The 17,402-nt window shown below is 36.5% G+C and overlaps 1 non-coding gene across 1 annotated transcript; it reads right to left on the minus strand.

Annotated features, from left to right (window-relative positions):
* Positions 1-380: 380 nt before the first annotated feature.
* LOC130964048 (small nucleolar RNA R71) lies at positions 381-488 on the minus strand. Its single transcript, XR_009080160.1, has one exon. It is a non-coding gene; the product is annotated as a small nucleolar RNA R71 (small nucleolar RNA).
* Positions 489-17,402: the final 16,914 nt, after the last annotated feature.

Below are 17,402 nucleotides of genomic sequence, written 5' to 3' on the forward strand. Positions count from 1 at the left end.
GCCAACAATGCAAGGAAGATGCTGGGTGACTTTACTGCACCTACTCCCGACTTCTATGGGAGAAGCATCTCTATCCCTGCCATTGGAGCAACAACTTTGAGCTTAAGCCTCAATTAGTTTCTCTAATGCAACAGAATTGCAAGTTCCATGGACTTCCATTGGAAGATCCTCATCAGTTTTTAGCTGAATTCTTGCAAATCTGTGACACTGTCAAGACTAATGGGGTTGACCCTGAGGTCTACAGACTTATGCTATTCCCTTTTGCTGTAAGAGACAGAGCTAGGATATGGTTGGACTCACAACCTAAAGAAAGCCTGAACTCTTGGGAAAAGCTAGTCAATGCCTTCTTGGCAAAGTTCTTTCCACCTCAAAAATTGAGTAAGCTTAGAGTGGAAGTCCAAACCTTCAGACAGAAGGAAGGAGAATCCCTCTATGAAGCTTGGGAAAGATACAAACAATTGATCAGAAAATGTCCTTCTGACATGCTTTCTGAATGGAGCATCATAGGTATTTTCTATGATGGTCTGTCTGAACTGTCCAAGATGTCCTTGGATAGCTCTGCTGGAGGATCTCTTCATCTGAAGAAGACGCCTACAGAAGCTCAAGAACTAATTGAAATGGTTGCAAATAACCAATTCATGTACACTTCTGAAAGGAATCCTGTGAACAATGGGACAAATCAGAAGAAAGGAGTTCTTGAGATTGACACTCTGAATGCCATATTGGCTCAGAACAAAATACTGACTCAGCAAGTCAATTTGATTTCTCAAAGTCTGTCTGGAATGCAAAATGCACCAAGCAGTACTAAGGATGCTTCATCTGAAGAAGAAGCTTATGATCCTGAGAACCCTTCAATAGAAGAGGTGAATTACCTAGTGTAAATCATGTTGCTTGCATGTGAAGTTTATATTCATAGGTTTTGATGAATGATAAACCAACAAACGACATGAAAGACAAATCAATAAACAACTTGAATGAACAAGCATGATTGAAAGATCAACCAACATTCAACGTTGAGGAATGAAGAGTTGAAAGCAACACAACAACAACAAGAAACTCAAGTCCACATCATTGGAAGACAAGTATAGTGTCTTAGGACTTAGGTAACTTCTTGTTAAGAACCAATTGCTAAATCTCTCAACACACACTCACAAAATGTTTTGATTATCATATCATATGCACATCTTGCAATTCGATGCTAGCCAAATGGTTTAAAAACTTGTTTTCAAAGGTACAAAAGCATAGGAATTGACTCCAACAAGTTTGAGATCAATCCTAAGCATTTTGAAGTAATTTTAAACCATTCTTTAAGGTTTGCATCGATGCACACTCATCTTGCATCGATGCAAAGCATGCAACGACTTTTTGCATCGATGCAAAGATGTTTGCATCGATGCAACCTAGCTGAAAATTCAAATTTCAGCGACAAAGACACATTTGCATCGATGCAAAGTGTTATGCATCGATGCAAATAATTCAAAAACATAAAAAACGGCTAGTTTTGACATAAAGGCTCCATCTCATTAACTCCCCAACGTTTCTAAGGTTTGGGGAGTCTATAAATAGATGGATTGAAGCCTTATTTCATACACGTGAGTATTTGCAAACTATCTTGTTCATATTCTTTCATTCTACACATTTTTAAGGTGTTATAATACACAATCTGAGAGAGAAATATCAATTGGTTCAATAGTGCTAAACTTGTAATCATACACTCTTCTAGAGAGTACTCATTTCATCTCAACAATTCTTTGAGAATTATTTTCTTATACACTTTGTAAATTGGAGTGTGATCTCCAAGGTTGAGTCAAGAGTTATAAACACTATAGTCGGTGAGGATACCAAAGAGGTATACTAAGTACTCAAGGCAAATCTTAGAGAAGGTATCTCTAAGTGGAGTGGGTTAGTATACGAGTGGTGATCATATACCGTGAGGTGTTAGAAACTAAGGACTCGGATTGTAAAAGGTTTTGCGCGAGCACCTTGAAGCTTGGCAATAGTGGAACTTCTCAATTGCGATTGAGAAAGAAAGTGGACGTAGGACAAGGATTGTGCCGAACCACTCTAAATAGCGTTTGCATCTCTCCAAACTCATCTCTTCAATATTATTGTCTTTTACCTTTGAGCAAATAAATTGTGATCGAAAAGTAGCTTCGTAAGTACTTAAGGAGTGGCTTAAGTCCGATTGGTGAAAAGCTTGATCAATTTATTTGAGTTGGTGTCTATTGGAAAGTAAAAGCTCCTTATAAATGCTTAGCAATTGAGTTAAGCTCTTGGAAAAATACTAGTACAATAACACTTTTGTATATTGTCTTTAACTTTCGCAAAAAGATTCATTGTTGTTGCAATACTCAATTCACCCCCCCTCTTGAGTAATTATGCATAGGTTCTACAAGTGGCATCAGAGCTTAACCCTTTGAAAGACTTAACCGTTTAAGGGAAAAGATCATGGCAAGCACAGGCTTTAACAACAACAACACTAGCGAAGGTAACTCAACCGCTAGACCTCCTCTTTTCAGCGGAACAAATTACTCTTATTGGAAAAATAAGATGAGAATTTGGATCCGTTCTCAAGATGTGAGAATTTGGAAAGTGATTGAGAATGGAAATCACATTCCAACAAAGACAACAAGCGCTAAAGAAGGAGAAGTCTCCGTCTCAAAGCAAGTACCGAAAGGAGAAGATGAATATAGTGACGATGATTGGAAGAAAGTGGCAATGAATGATAAAGCCATCAACTTCATTCATTGTGCACTTAACGAGCATGATTATATGAAGATCTCTACATGTGAAACCGCTAAGGAGATTTAGGATAAACTCCAAATCACTTACGAAGGAACCGACCACGTTAAAGAATCAAAGGTATTTATGTTGGTTCATGAATGGGAAAATTTTAAAATGAAAGATGAAGAGAGCATTGAAGAAGCTCTTGAAAGACTCTCCAAGATCTTCAACAACCTAAGCATGCTTGGCACAAAATACAATGATAAACAAATTGTGACCAAGGTGCTTACAAGCCTTACACCAAAATGGAACTCCAAAGTGAACGCCATTGTGGAAGGAAGGCTCTATGATCAACTTACATTTGATCAACTAAGAGGTAATCTACTCACCTATGAAATGACTATGCTAAATAGACAAAAAGGTGAAGAAAGCAAGAAGAAAAGTCTCGCCCTTAAAACAACATCACTGCAAGAAGAGAGTGATGATAATGAAGAAGAAGGAGATGAAGAATTTGCACTCTTATTAAAAAGATTCAATAAGTTTGCAATGAAGAAAAACTTCAAGAGCAAAACAAAGGTACCAAAATGCTATGAGTGTGGAGAAGTTGGACACATCAAACCCAATTGTCCAAAATTTCAAAAGGAGGACAAAAACAAGAAATTTAAGAAGAAGGAGAAAGCATACATATCATGGGAGAACGAGGATGAATCCGACTCCAATGACGACGAGGTTGCAAATCTTTGCTTAATGGCAAGCGAAGAAAAGGTTAGTGATGACAACTTCACTTCTTTTAATTTACAAGATGAGTATGATGCCTTACTTGAGGTGTACACAAAACTTACCCAAGATTATTCTCTACTAAAGAAAAAGAATATGGAACTTTTAAAACAAAATGAGATGTTGAAAAACGAGAATATCAATCTTGGAAAAGATAAGTGTAGCACAAGTAGTGATCCATACAAATCTTGTAAAATGCATGAAAATGAAATTACAAATCTTAAGAACACTTTAGCTAAGTTCAATGAATCTTCAAAGAACTTAGATAAAATGTTGAAAAACCAAAAGCATGTTCATAATAAGGAAGGTTTGGGTTTTGAAAAAGAAAAATTTAAAAATGCTAAAACTCCTATTAGGCAACTGCAAGCCCAAAAGGTAAGCATGCCTAAAAGGAATGAAGCCTTTAAACATCCTCCTCAACATGCTTCATTTAGAAATTATAATCACAATGCATATAGATCAAAAGATGTTGCATTTAGGAAACAACCTAGGCAACCACTTAGAAACATGCATAGGATGCATAATCCAAATGTCATATGTCGTTATTGTAATAAAGTAGGTCATATAGCACCCGTATGCTTTACTAGAATTAAACATATAAACTTTCGTAGTCAAGATACGAGATGGGCACCTTATGGGCATTATGCTCATACTAACCATCAAGGACCCAAATTCACTTGGGTACCTAAATCCCAATTTTAAATATTTTGTAGGTATATGTTGGAGCTAAGGATACAAATTGGTATGTTGATAGTGGATGCTCCAAACACATGACCGGCGATGAATCAAAGTTCACCGCAATAGAGCCTACAAACGGAGGAAACGTGATCTATGGAGACAACAACACCGGCAAAATAATCGGCGTTGGAAAAGTTGGTAAAAATCCTTCTACCTCCATAGATAATGTTATACTTGTCAAAGGTCTCAAACATAATCTCATTAGTGTTAGCCAACTTTGTGACAAAGGAAACTTAGTCACCTTTGATTCAAAATGTTGTTTGATAAAAAGGCAAGACACTAATGAAATTGTGCTAATTGGGCACCGTGTTGACAATGTATACATGATTAATCTAAATGAAGTTTCCTCAAATGATGTGAAATGCCTTGTTAGTAAAAATGATGAAACTTGGTTATGGCATCGTAGAGTAGCTCATGCTAACATGGACCATCTTAACAAGTTGGTCTCTAAAGAGTTAGTAATTGGCTTACCAAAACTACGTTTTGAAAAAGACGTCCTTTGCGACGCATGTCAAAAGGGAAAACAAGTAAAGGCCTCTTTTAAATCCAAAAACATTGTTTCAACAACAAGGCCATTACAACTTTTGCACATGGATTTATTTGGTCCTTCTAGGACTATGAGCTTTGGTGGCAATTACTACGCTTTAGTTATTGTTGATGATTACTCTCGATTTACATGGACCTTGTTCCTAGCAAACAAGAGTGATGCATTTTGAGCATTCAAAAGATTAGCCAAAGTTATTCAAAATGAAAAGAATTTGCATATATCATCTATTAGAAGTGATCATGGTGGAGAATTTGAAAACAATCTTTTTGAAACCTTTTGTGAAGAAAATGGCATTGAGCATAATTTTTCCTCTCCTAGAACACTACAACAAAATGGTGTGGTTGAAAGGAAAAATCGTCATTTAGAAGAAATGGCGAGAACTATGCTCAATGAGGCTAATATTCCTAAGTACTTTTGGGCGGATGCGGTTAGTACCGCGTGTTATGTTATGAATAGGATTATCATTCGACCTATTCTTAAGAAAACACCGTACGAATTGTACAAAGGAAGAAAGCCAAATATTTCCCACCTTCACGTCTTTGGTTGTAAATGCTTCATTCTAAATAATGGAAAAGATAACTTAGGCAAATTTGATGCTAAGGCTGATGAAGGAATCTTCTTAGGCTACTCTTTAACTAGCAAAGCTTTTAGAGTATATAATAAACGCATCATGACTATGGAAGAAAGTATTCATGTTGCTTTTGATGAAACTAACCATTGTTGTGCTAGAAAAGATTTTGATGAAAATGTAGAAAACTTTGATTCACTAAAATTGAATGGTGAAGACAAAGAAAAAGATTTAAATGAAGCCTCTACAAGTTCAACAAAGGATAGCGTTCAAGTTGAAGAAATTGAACCATCACAAGTACAAATAAATGCACTTCCAAAGGATTGGCCTACTTCAAAGGATCATCCTCTAGACAACATCATTGGTGATGTTTCGAAAGGGGTAACAACTCGATCCACCTTTAGAAATTTATTTGCATATAGTGCTTTTGTTTCTCAAATTGAACCATCTACCATTGAGTCCGCAATTGATGATGAACATTGGGCTATGGCAATGCAAGAGGAGCTTAACCAATTCAAACGAAATGACGTTTGGGAATTGGTGCCTAAACCAAGTAATCAAACAATTGTAGGAACAAAATGGGTTTTTAGAAATAAACTCGATGAAAATGGTACAATTGTTAGAAACAAAGCTAGATTAGTAGCTAAAGGTTATAATCAAGAGGAAGGCATTGATTATGACGAAACTTATGCTCCCGTAGCTAGATTAGAAGCAATTAGGATGTTACTTGCTTTTGCATCCTCTTATAACTTCAAACTTTATCAAATGGATGTTAAGAGTGCCTTTCTTAATGGTTTCATTAAAGAAGAAGTATATGTTGAACAACCTCCCGGTTTTGAGGATTATGAAAATCCTAATCATGTTTTTAAACTCAAGAAAGCTCTTTATGGTCTTAAACAAGCTCCAAGAGCTTGGTATGAACATTTGAGCAAGTTTTTAATAGAAAAAGGTTTTAGAAGAGGGAAGGTCGATACAACTTTATTTATCTTGATTGAAAACAAAAATATCCTTTTGGTACAAGTTTATGTCGATGACATAATATTTGGTTCAACTAACGAATCACTTTGCAAGTTTTTCTCAAACCTCATGCAAAGTGAATTTGAAATGTCCATGATGGGCGAACTCAACTTCTTCCTTGGTCTGCAAATCAAACAAGGAAAAGAAGGAACTTTCGTTAGCCAAACCAAATATTGCAAGGAACTGCTCAAAAGATTTGGAATGGACAATGCTAAGGCAATGGACACACCAATGAGCACTACTTGCTACCTTGACAAAGATGAACAAGGTAAAAGCATATATGTAAAGAAGTATAGAGGCATGATAGGATCATTACTTTATCTAACGGCAAGTAGGCCAGATATCATGTTTAGTGTATGCATGTGTGCGAGATACCAAGCTAATCCTAAGGAATCTCACTTAAGTGCGGTAAAAAGGATTATGAAGTATCTCATAGGAACATTAAATGTTGGATTGTGGTATCCGAAAGGATCCACTTGTGATTTGATTGGTTATTCCGATTCCGATTTTGCCGGTTGCAAATTGGATAGGAAAAGCACTAGCGGCACTTGTCACTTGCTAGGAAATTCTCTTGTTTCATGGCATAGTAAGAAACAAGTAAGTGTAGCCTTGTCTACCGCCGAAGCCGAGTATGTAGCCGCCGGTAGTTGTTGCGCCCAAATTTTATGGATGAAACAACAACTTGTGGACTATGGACTCATGCTTGATCACATTCCTATCAAATGTGATAATACTAGTGCAATAAATTTAACCAAGAATCCGGTTCAACATTCAAGAACCAAGCATATTGAGATTAGACATCACTTCATAAGAGACCATGTTGAAAAGGGTGATGTGGTTATTGAATTTGTCGAAACTAGTAAACAACTAGCGGACATCTTCACTAAACCTTTATGTAAAGAAAGTTTTTTTAACATCCGAAATGAACTTGGTATCTTGGATTCTAATCTAATATGATTTGTTTGAATTCATTGTATTTATATTGCTATTTTTGTATCTCTTACTAACTTAAGCATTGGAGATATCCAATTAGCCATTGTTTTGTAGGTTTATGAGTTGATGAATGAGTGATTAATCTTGAGGTAGATTGAAGAATTTGAAGATTATAAACAATGGAGGATCAACAAATTGAAGTTTATAATGGTTTAAGTGAGTATATACATGATGGAACTCAAAGAATTGAAGAAAGAACCACCAAAGGATGAAAATTTGGTGATTTTGGGCGAAATGATGTATGTTGCATCGATGCAAAGCACACGACGTGCTATGTGCATCGATGCAAAGCCTATTGCATCGATGCAAACACGACCAAATTGCACAAAAACACGTGAATTTGGCATTTTTGAGCAACAAAACCCCACTTTTTCATCATCTTCAACCTCACAACTCATATCCCCACACTCAAACCTCCATAACCTCCAAAACAAGCTCACATATAGCTTCATATAACTCACAAAACTTTGATACCCACTACAAACAAATCACATATTTGAAGTCCCCACATCCTCCTCTACAAAACCCATAAAACAAAATCATCCACAATGCCTAGAATCAAGAGAACCATGAAGAAGTCAAAAGGCTCCTCAAGTGTGGTTCCACCTCCAAATAATCATCCTTTGGCAAGGTACTTTGCTTCTAATGAAGATCTTCAATTCTATGAGGCAAGGCTCGCCGGAAGAAAGGAAATTCCTCTGAGGTATTTGGATCCGACCCTTCTTGTCATTCATAAGTTTGATACTCTTAAGGCTATTCTAGTTCATCAAGGCCTCATGGATTTTGTTCAAATTAAGAGTAAATATTATCTGGATTTAGTTGCCATAGCCTATAGTACACTCATGATTGAGATTGATGAGGAAGATGAATCAAATTTCACATTATTCTTCAAGATAGGAAGAAAGGATTATAGGCTAGATGGTGATGAATTAGCCACCATTTGGGAGTTGCCAAATCAAGGTGACTTGTTTCAAGGTGGTAAAACCCCAATTGATGAATGGGGTTATTCAAAGGAAAATGCCATGCATTTGTTCAACCTTGTACAATGAGCTCACTCCAAAATTAGTTGCAATTCAATGAGTGCGGAACATAGAACTTTGTTATATCTAGTCACCTATGTATTGCAACCTAGAATATCCGGGCATGCGAATGTAAATGATGAAGATTTGATTGTCATGTGGGCTATGATAAATGGGATTAAGATAAATTGGCCATACTTTATAGTACAACATATGATTAGGCTCAAGATGAAGGATAGGAATGGTGGATTAGGATTCCTTTGCCTATGGTCTAAAGTCTTTGATTATGTTGGTATTGATGTATCAAATGAGATTACCAAGGAAGTACCACCTCAATCTTGTATCAACACTCATCTTCTCAACAAAATGGGAAGAAGAAATGTTGATGAACAAGATCCTCAAGAGCAAGCTCCTCCACAAGTACCTCAAGCTCAAGAACCACCCTCCTTGGTTGATGTAATGAGAGAATTACAATCCATAAATCAAAACATCCAAAGGATTGAAGTAGAGCATGGTAGACAACTTGAAGCACTTAATCGTCGTGTGTCTCGTGTAGATCATCGCACGGGTCGCTTGGATCGTCGTATTGATGACTTATATGAGCATTTCGGCATCCACCTACCATATGAAGAGGACACTGATGATGATGAAGACCAAGATTGATTGTCTCATCTTCATCAAGTCACTTTTTATTGCTTTATGTTTATTTGATTATATGAATTGTTAAACTAACTCCTAGTAAGTTAAGGATTTCTATTATGGTTTAAATACTTTGATATTTCCTTCATAATTAATGCTTGTATGCTTATTTGGTGAATAACTCAAAATAGGCTTGGTACCCCTATTTTAAGTTAATGTGCATGCCTTAATATATTTTAGGGGGAATTATGCATGCTTATTATATATAAAAAGAGGAAATCAAATTCCTTTTGAAAGGGGGAAGAGAAGTTTTCATTGTTTTATACATACCTCTATGACACATTTCAAACTTCCTTTTCTTATTTTTTTTTTTGATAATGTCAAAAGGGGGAAGAAAAGTTTGAGGATATTTGAAGTTTTGAACTTTTGAAAAAGGAAGAAAAGTTTGAGAATATTTGAAGTTTTGAATTTTTTTTGAGGATTTGAAAAGAAGAAATAAGTTTGCGAAACAATGATTTCAAAAAGACTTCCGCTAAGCAAAAACTTTGATATCTAAATCGTTTTCTTTGATAAACGCCCTTTAAAAGAACAAATGCACATATTTAGGGGGAACTCCTGCAAAATTTTTTTTTGTGAAGTCTTCTCCAAAGCTTTCTATAAAACAAAGTGCATTATTGTTGCTTTCAAAATCATTTATAAAAACATATCCTCAAAATTGGTTTGTCATTATCAAAAAGGGGGAAATTGTAAATCATGTTGCTTGCATGTGAAGTTTATATTCATAGGTTTTGATGAATGACAAACCAACAAACGACATGAAAGACAAATCAACAAACAACTTGAATGAACAAGCATGATTGAAAGATCAACCAACATTCAACGTTGAGGAATGAAGAGTTGAAAGCAACACAACAACAACAAGAAACTCAAGTCCACATCATTGGAAGACAAGTATAGTGTCTTAGGACTTAGGTAACTTCTTGTTAAGAACCAATTGCTAAATCTCTCAACACACACTCACAAAATGTTTTGATTATCATATCATATGCACATCTTGCAATTCGATGCTAGCCAAATGGTTTAAAAACATGTTTTCAAAGGTACAAAAGCATAGGAATTGACTCCAACAAGTTTGAGATCAATCCTAAGCATTTTGAAGTAATTTTAAACCATTCTTTAAGGTTTGCATCGATGCACACTCATCTTGCATCGATGCAAAGCATGCAACGACTTTTTGCATCGATGCAAAGATGTTTGCATCGATGCAACCTAGCTGAAAATTCAAATTTCAGCGACAAAGACACATTTGCATCGATGCAAAGTGTTATGCATCGATGCAAATAATTCAAAAACATAAAAAACGGCTAGTTTTGACATAAAGGCTCCATCTCATTAACTCCCCAATGTTTCTAAGGTTTGAGGAGTCTATAAATAGATGGATTGAAGCCTTATTTCATACACGTGAGTATTTGCAAACTATCTTGTTCATATTCTTTCATTCTACACATTTTTAAGGTGTTATAATACACAATCTGAGAGAGAAATATCAATTGGTTCAATAGTGCTAAACTTGTAATCATACACTCTTCTAGAGAGTACTCATTTCATCTCAACAATTCTTTGAGAATTGTTTTCTTATACACTTTGTAAATTGGAGTGTGATCTCCAAGGTTGAGTCAAGAGTTATAAACACTATAGTCGGTGAGGATACCAAAGATGGTATACTAAGTACTCAAGGCAAATCTTAGAGAAGGTATCTCTAAGTGGAGTGGGTTAGTATACGAGTGGTGATCATATACCGTGAGGTGTTAGAAACTAAGGACTCGGATTGTAAAAGGTTTTGCGCGAGCACCTTGAAGCTTGGCAATAGTGGAACTTCTCAATTGCGATTGAGAAAGAAAGTGGACGTAGGACAAGGATTGTGCCGAACCACTCTAAATAGCATTTGCATCTCTCCAAACTCATCTCTTCAATATTATTGTCTTTTACCTTTGAGCAAATAAATTGTGATCGAAAAGTAGCTTCGTAAGTGCTTAAGGAGTGGCTTAAGTCCGATTGGTGAAAAGCTTGATCAATTTATTTGAGTTGGTGTCTATTGGAAAGTAAAAGCTCCTTATAAATGCTTAGCAATTGAGTTAAGCTCTTGGAAAAATACTAGTACAATAACACTTTTGTATATTGTCTTTAACTTTCGCAAAAAGATTCATTGTTGTTGCAATACTCAATTCACCCCCCCTCTTGAGTAATTGTGCATAGGTTCTACACCTAGGAGAACCCTATGGAAACACCTATAATTCTTCATGGAAAAATCATCGAAATTTCTCATGGAAGGATCAACAGAGATCTCAACAAGGTTTCAACAACAATAATGGTGGAAGAAACAGGTTTAGCAATGGCAAGCCTTTTCCATCATCTTCTCAGCAACAAACAGAGAGTTCTAAGCAGAGCCACTCTGATTTAGCAACCATGGTCTCTGATCTGATCAAAACCACTCAAAGTTTCATGACTGAAACAAGGTCCTCCATTAAAAACTTGGAGGCACAAGTGGGACAGCTGAGCAAGAAAATTACTGAACTCCCTCCTAGTACTCTTCCAAGCAATACAGAAGAAAATCCAAAAGGAGAGTGCAAGGCCATCAACATGGCCGAATTTGGAGAGAAGGAAGAGGCAGTGAACGCCACTGAGGAAGACCTCAATGGACGTCCACTGGCCTCCAATGAGTTCCCTAATGAGGAACCATGGGAATCTGAGGCTCAAAATGAGACCATAGAGATTCCATTGGACTTACTTCTGCCTTTCATGAGCTCTGATGAGTATTCTTCCTCTGAAGAGGATGAGTATGTCACTGAAGAGCAAGTTGCTAAATACCTTGGAGCAATCATGAAGCTAAATGACAAGTTATTTGGTAATGAGACTTGGGAGGATGAACCTCCTTTGCTCACCAAAGAAATGGATGACTTGTCTAGGCAGAAATTACCTCAAAAGAGACAAGATCCTGGAAAGTTCTTAATTCCTTGCGCCATAGGCACCATGACCTTCAAGAAGGCCTTGTGTGACCTAGGGTCAAGTGTAAACCTCATGCCTCTCTCTGTAATGGAGAAGCTAGGGATCTTTGAGGTACAAGCTGCAAGAATCTCACTAGAGATGGCAGACAATTCAAAGAAACAAGCTTATGGGCTAGTAGAGGATGTTCTGGTAAAGATTGAAGACCAGTACATCCCTGCTGATTTCATAGTCCTAGAGACTGGGAAGTGCATGGATGAATCCATCATCCTTGGCAGACCCTTCCTAGCCACAGCAAAGGCTGTGATTGATGTGGACAGAGGAGAATTGATCATTCAAGTGAATGAAGAATCCTTTGTGTTTAAGGCTCAAGGATATCCCTCTGTCACCATGGAGAGGAAGCATGAAGAGCTTCTCTCAAAACAGAGCCAAACAGAGCCCCCACAGTCAAACTCTAAGTTTGGTGTTGGGAGGCCACAACCAACTTCTAAGTTTGGTGTTGAACCCCCACATTCAAACTCTAAGTTTGGTGTTGGGAGGTTCCAACATGGCTCTGAGTATCTGTGAGGCTCCATGAGAGCCCTCTGTCAAGCTACTGACATTAAAGAAGCGCTTGGTTGGGAGGCAACCCAATGTTATATTTTATCTATTTTTCTTTGTTATTTTATGTTTTCTGTAGGTTGATGATCATAGGAAGTCACAAAATCAATAGAAAAAGCAAAAACAGAATGAAAAACAGAAAGAAAAACGGCACACCCTGGAGGAGAATCTACTGGCGTTTAAACGCCAGTAAGGGTAGCAGTTGGGCGTTTAACGCCCAGTCTAGCACCATTCTGGGCGTTTAACGCCAGAAAGGGGCACCAGACTGGCGTTAAACGCCAGAAAAGGGCAAGCACTTGGTGTTAAACGCCAGAAATGGGCACCAGCCCGGCGTTTAACGCCAGAATTGGCTCAGAATGCATTTTTGCATGTCATTTGGTGCAGGGATGACTTTTCCTTGACACCTCAGGATCTGTGGACCCCACAGGATCCCCACCTACCCCACCACCCTCTCTCTTCTTCTTCACCCATTCACCAATTACCTCAACACCTCTTCCCCAAAAACCCTTCACCTATATAAACCCATTCTTCATTTTCGCACACCTGATGAGCGGATAATTTATACGCTTTTTGGCATTGTTTTTAGGTAGTTTTTAGTAAGTTCAAGCTACTTTTAGGGATGTTTTCACTAGTTTTTATGTTAAATTCACATTTATGGACTTTACTATGAGTTTGTGTGTTTTTCTGTGATTTCAGGTAATTTCTGGCTGAAATTGAGGGATTTGAGCAAAACTCTGAAAAAGGCTGACAAAAGGACTGCTGATGCTGTTGGAATCTGACCTCCCTGCACTCAAAATGAATTTTCTGGAGCTACAGAACTCCAAATGGCGCGATCTTAACGGCGTTAGAAAGTAGACATCCAGGGCTTTCCAGCAATATATAATAGTCCATACTTTATTCGGAAATTGACGACGTAACTTGGCGTTGAACGCCAAGTACATACTGCTGTCTAGAGTTAAACGCCAGAAACACGTCATGATCCGGAGTTGAACGCCCAAAACACGTTATAACTTGGAGTTCAACTCCAAGAAAAGCCTCAGCTCGTGGATAGATCAAGCTCAGCCCAAACATACACCAAGTGGGCCCTAGAAGTGGATTTATGCATCAATTACTTACTCTTGTAAACCCTAGTAGCTAGTTTATTATAAATAGGACTTTTTACTAGTGTATTAGATATCTTGGGACGTTTAGTTCTCAGACCATGGGGGCTGGCCATTCGGCCATGCCTGAACCTTTCACTTATGTATTTTCAACAGTGGAGTTTCTGCACACCATAGATTAAGGGTGTGGAGCTCTGCTGTACCTCAAGTTTCAATACAATTACTATTACTTTCTATTCAATTCTCTTTTATTCTTATTCCAAGATATACGCTACACTTAACTTTGATGAATGTGATGATCCGTGACACTCATCATCATTCTCACCTATGAACGCGCGTGATTGACAACCACTTCCGTTCTACTCTAGGCCGGGCGCATGTCTCTTAGATTCCCCAACAGAATCTTCGTGGTATAAGCTAGATAAATGGCGGCATTCATGAGGATCCGGAAAGTCTAAACTTTGTCTGTGGTATTCCGAGTAGGATTTTGGGATTGAATGACTGTGACGAGCTTCAAACTCGCGATTGCTGGGCGTGATGACAAGCGCAAAGGATCAATGGATCCTATTCCAACATGATCGAGAACCAACAGCTGATTAGCCGTGCTGTGACAGAGCATAGGAACGTTTTCACTGAGAGGATGGGATATAGCCACTGACAACGGTGATGCCCTACATACAGCTTGCCATGGAAAGGAGTAAGAAGGATTGGATGAATGTAATAGGAAAGTAGAGATTCAAGAGGAGCACAGCATCTCCATACACTTATCTGAAATTCCCACTATTAATTTACATAAGTATTTCTATCCATTTTATTTTCTGTTTATTTTTATTAATCATATTTGATTTTCTAAATTTCATAATTTTATCCTCCTGACTAGGATTTACAAGATGACCATAGCTTGCTTCATACCAACAATCTCTGTGGGATCGACCCTTACTCACGTAAGGTATTACTTGGACGACCCAGTACACTTGCTGGTTAGTTGAACGGAGTTGTGTCCACACATAAGTGCCATAATAATGATTCCATACAACAACAAAGAATACTACATTGATGTGATCACAATTTCGTCCACCAAGTTTTTGGCGCCGTTGCCGGGGATTGTTCGAGTATGGACAACTGACGGTTCATCTTGTTGCTCAGATTAGGTAATTTTCTTTTCAAAAATCTTTTTCAAAATTTTTCTTTTCTTTTTCTTTTTTCCAAAAATATTTTCGAAAAAAAATTAATAAAAATCCAAAAAAATTAGAAAATCATAAAAATCAAAAATATTTTATGTTTCTTGTTTGAGTCTTGAGTCAATTTTTAAGTTTGGTGTCAATTGCATGCTTTAAAAATTTTTCTTGCATTTTTCGAAAATTCCATGCATTCATAGTGTTCTTCATGATCTTCAAGTTGTTCTTGACAAGTCTTCTTGTTTGATCTTGATGTTTTCTTGTTTTGTGTCTTATGTTGTTTTTCATATGCATTTTTTGTTTGTTAGAGTCCATGCATTAAAGATTTCTAAGTTTGGTGTCTTGCATGTTTTCTTTGCATCAAAAATTTTTCAAAATTATGTTCTTGATGTTCATCATGATCTTCAAAGTGTTCTTGGTGTTCATCTTGACATTCATAGCATTCTTGCATGCATTCATTGTTTTGATCTAAAAATTTCATGCATTGAGTATTTTTGTTGTTTTTCTCTCTCATAATTAAAAAAATTCAAAAATCAAAAAAATATATTTTCCTTATTTCCCTCCAAATTTTTGAAATTTTGGGTTGACTTGGTTAAAAATTTTTAAAATTAGTTATTTCTTACAAGTCAAGTCAAAATTTCAATTTTAAAAAATCTTATCTTTTCAAAATCTTTTTCAAAATCATATCTTTTTCAATTTTTTTTTATTATTTTCAAAAATTTCAAAAATATTTTTCAAATTATTTTCAAAATCTTTTCCTTATCTTTACATCTAATTTTCGAAAATTAGCTAACAATTAATGTGATTGGTTCAAAAATTTGAAGTTTGTTACTTTCTTGTTAAGAAAGGTTCAATCTTTAAGTTCTAGAATCTTATCTTGTAGTTTCTTGTTAGTCAAGTCATTTTAAAAAATTAAATCTTTTTCAAAATATCTTTTTCTTAAAAACCTTATCTTTTTATCTTATCTTTTTCAAAATTTGATTTCAAAATATCTTATCCAACTTCTTATCTTCTTATCTTTTTCAAATTTGATTTCAAATCTTTTTTCAATCAACTAACTAACTTTTTGTTTGTTCTTATCTTTTTCGAAACCACCGAACTACTTTTCCCTCTCTAATTTTCGAAAATATCTCATCTCTTTTTCAAAAATTCTTTTTAATTAACTAATTGTTTCATGTTTTAAATTTTAATTACACTTTATCTCTAATTTTCGAAAATTACTAATCTCTTTTTCAAAATTATTTTCGAAACTTCCCTTCTCTTTTCTTCTTCTATTTTATTATTTAATTACTAACACTTCTCTTCACCTCTCTTCATCCAAAAATCCGAATCTCCTTCTTCATTCTTCTACCCCTTTCTTCTTCTACTAACATAAAGGAATCTCTATACTGTGACATAGAGGATTCCTCTTCTTTTCTTGTTTTCTTCTCTTTCATATGAGTAGGAACAAGGATAAAGGCACTCTTGTTGAAATTGATCCAGAACCTGAAAGGACTCTGAAGAGAAAATTAAGAGAAGCTAAATTACAACAATCCAGAAACAACCTTTCAAAAATTTTCGAACAAGAGAAGGAGATGGCAGCCGAAAATAATAATAATAATGCAAGGAGAATGCTTGGTGACTTCACAAAGCCAACGTCTAAGTTTGATGGAAGAAGCATCTCCATTCCTGCCATTGGAGCCAATAACTTTGAGCTTAAGCCTCAACTAGTTGCCTTAATATAATGCAACAAAACTGCAAGTTTTATGGACTTCCATCTGAAGATCCTTATCAGTTTTTAACTGAGTTCTTGCAGATCTGTGAGACTGTAAAGACGAATGGAGTTGATCCTGAAGTCTACAGACTCATGCTTTTCCCTTTTGCTGTAAGAGACAGAGCTAGAATATGGTTGGATTCACAACCTAAGGATAGCCTGGACTCCTGGGATAAGCTGGTCACAGCCTTCTTGGATAAATTCTTTCCTCCTCAAAAGCTGAGCAAGCTGAGAGTGGATGTTCAAACCTTCAAACAAAAAGATGGTGAATCCCTCTATGAAGCTTGGGAAAGATACAAGCAGCTGACCAAAAGGTGTCCATCTGACATGTTTTCAGAATGGACCATATTAGATATATTCTATTATGGTCTATCTGAATTTTCGAAAATTTCATTGGACCATTCTGCAGGTGGATCTATTCACCTAAAGAAAACGCCTGAAGAGGCTCAAGAACTCATTGACATGGTTGCAAACAACCAATTCATGTACACTTCTGAGAGGAATTCTGTGAATAATGGAATACCTCAGAAGAAAGGAGTTCTTGAAATTGATGCTCTGAATGCCATATTGGCTCAGAACAAAGTGTTGACTCAACAGGTCAACATGATCTCTCAAAATCTGAATGGATGGCAACATGCATCCAACAGTACTAGAGAGGCAGCTTCTGAAGAAGCTTATGATCCTGAGAACCCTGCCATGGCAGAGGTTAATTACATGGGTGAACCTTATGGAAACACCTATAACTC

Source organism: Arachis stenosperma, chromosome 2 (assembly GCF_014773155.1).
Source record: "Arachis stenosperma cultivar V10309 chromosome 2, arast.V10309.gnm1.PFL2, whole genome shotgun sequence".
NCBI lineage: Eukaryota > Viridiplantae > Streptophyta > Magnoliopsida > Fabales > Fabaceae > Arachis > Arachis stenosperma.